Source organism: Anser brachyrhynchus (assembly GCF_964034855.1).
Source record: "Anser brachyrhynchus genome assembly, chromosome: 1".
Lineage (NCBI taxonomy): Eukaryota > Metazoa > Chordata > Aves > Anseriformes > Anatidae > Anser > Anser brachyrhynchus.
The window spans coordinates 30,792,918-30,795,809 of NC_137694.1; the positions used below are offsets into that span (position 1 = coordinate 30,792,918).

Genomic DNA, 2,892 nt, shown 5'->3' on the forward strand with positions numbered 1-2,892 from the left:
TCATGGGGAGACATTTTATTTTCACCTCTCAAATTTGTTACAAATCTATTTGGACTGTTGTGGCTCCTCTTCTGAGTTGTCTAAGCCTGAAGGTTCCCAGATAGCAATAAACTCTTCCGGTTGTGTGTAACTCTGGACAGATTCTGAATGCTGCTGCTTTTAAGTTGAATATGAAAGCATAATTATAAAATGCGCATTTGTGATTATTTCATTGTGATGGTGTTACCTTAAAGATTCCCGGGTGACATACAGTCAAAGTAATTTGCACCTAGTTCATGAAGTATTTCTCTCTAACCTTACAGACAATGAACCATCAGACTTTGGAATAAGAAATGCTCTTCCCTAGAGCCACAAGGACCTTTATATTGGGTAAATACAAAGTGTTTACAAATCTTACTTTACCATTCTAAATGTATCCATTGTAGGCATGAATGCTGTCCAATAAGCTATGAATTTAGATTCTAACTTCTCTTCCCTTAAACATGTACTTTTTCAATACCTTCTGGAAGTAGGCTGAATACTTTCTTTCCATAACTAAATTTCTGAATTATATAGGTAGCTACATAGTGTACGTTTCCATACACTGTACATATGCTTGTATGTATCCCCAGTTGCACTACTATGGAAACTGAGATTTTTGCAATCATGGGAATTAAATGCCAGAGAGTAAAAAAAATGTATATGTTATACTACAGCTGTGCGTCTCTCTTGCTCTCTCTCTCTCATACACACAAAATCAGAGAATCCTGATTAACCTAAGAAGAATAAAAAAGTTATGAGCAGGAAGGTTGATACTTTCAGATACACCTGAGTAATTCAAAAGCATAAGGCTTATTTTCAAGAGTGGATAAATGGGATTTTGACACATTCAAAACTGTGTTTTAATATGTCACTATTATGCTGGAGTGATGGAAATGGAGAAATTACTAGTCCCAATATATAAAATTCGCACAAGATAGTGTGACACGTTGTAAAGAAAGAGACTTATGCTACTTTGCAATGTCACCTTTTATTCACTTAGACCTCAAAACCAAAAAAATATATATATATATTTAAGTTGAATGTTCTACCTGTGTCCATTAAAAAGTAGAACTCCAAGTGCTAGAAAGTAAGGAAGATAAAATCTTATGATATTTCCTCTTAATGTAGGTTTTCACTTGCCTAGCATAGCTTTACTAGGCAAGTACACTCCTAGCACCCTTCAGTGTTAACTGAATTTGGAATTTACTTAGTGAAGATGAAGAGGAGTTAAAAAATATATATGTTCATACGTTCAAAAAAATCACCTTTTTAAAAAATAATAATAATAATAAATAAATACATAAAATCATCTTTGTCATCAGTTGCACTGAATGTCTGGCCATGCCTTCTATAGCAGTATACTTGGAGAAGAAGAGGCAATGCCCTTTTTGTCTGATAGCCAGCTCAACAGTTCAGATGGAAGAATTCATGAATACTAACACCCAAGAAAGTACCTAAGCTAGAATTGAATAGTGTTTTCCTGAAGGACCAGCTTCTCTTCTCACTATATAGAGGAAGCGAAGATAAGTGCTATATGCCTAGTATTCATGTAGCATAAGTTAGATGAGATCAATAGTTCTTGTCAGTCTGTGGCAGCTGCATCACTATATAGAAAGCATGACTCTGTCAAATCCTTCCCTGATTTCCTTCATAGGCTTAGGCTAGAACAAGTTCAGTAGTTGCATTTCAACTTTTAATGTATACATAAGCAGAATTTCCATGATGGAAAGTGTTTCCTATTCTGCTTTCATACTTAGACAAAGAAATCACTCTGATTTTCTGAAATTCAAAATTACAGTTAAGCATGAATTCAATTACCCTTATTGTCATAGATGGTTGAGAACATAGCAGGAGATTTGCTGATATCTCTGTATGTGTGGTACCTGACAAAACAGCATGTTGAGGTACGATTCAGAAATATATATTCCTCTGGAGCTGTGCCAACAGAATTCAAACTTTCCCATCACCTGAATATGTAGAAGACATATAAGACACTATAACCAGAAGTAGGACATCCTTTTTTTTTCTTATTTATTTATTTATTTTTCCCAGCATGAATATATTTTGTTATGTCAGGTAAGTCAATGTAACTAAACAGAAGTTTAGTCTTCTAAAGAGGACTAAAGCCCCTTAGAAGCAGAAGGTGGTTTTAGTTTGCTTTTAGTTCTCACTGCTCTACTCTGTTAGTAGTGGGCAATAAATTATATTAATCTCCCTCCACTGAGTGTGTTTTGACCATGACAGTAATTGGTCAGCGATCTCCCTGTCCTTATCTCAACTCTTGAGCCCTTTTCCATTGTATTTTCTCCCCCTCTTCCTTTGAGGAAGCCCACTAGCTCATTAGCTGCCCAGCTGGGTAAAACCACCACAGTCTCCCAGACAAGGATGGTCAAACAGATGGACTGGCTTCAGCATGAGGCGTGGCTGAGGGGGTTACAGTACTGAGCCCAGAAAATATGTTTTCAAAGAGAATATGAGAAATGTCTATAGACTCCTAAGGGATGTGAGGAAGTTAAACAGAGTTTTGTCACTACCTCTTTGTACACCAGAATGAACCTGTCTGAACTTAGGCCAGTTCAGGACAAGTGAAGAAACTTTGTGCAAAGTATAGCTGTGAACCATTTAGGCATACAACGCTCTGGATGCCAAATTTTTGCAACATTTGTACTATGAAAGCAGTTGAGCAAATTAATAGACACCAAAAAAAAAAAATCGCAGGTTAATAAAGTCAAAAATGCCACCTCTAGTTTAGGATTCGTGAACTTTAATTGCTAGAAGCTCTACAGGGAAAGAGTTAGAGCAAGAGGGTGGTTGTGGAGTTTAGCTGCGTGAAAGCACCACAGCTGGAATAATAATCACTGTAACGCTTAC

General features: G+C 36.4%; 1 protein-coding gene across 7 annotated transcripts in view; it reads right to left on the reverse strand.

Moving 5' to 3' along the window:
• LOC308178440 (uncharacterized protein) overlaps positions 1 to 2,892 on the reverse strand; it is a 51,773-nt gene that overhangs the window by 12,376 nt on the left and 36,505 nt on the right. The gene's annotated exons all lie outside the window — the stretch shown is intronic.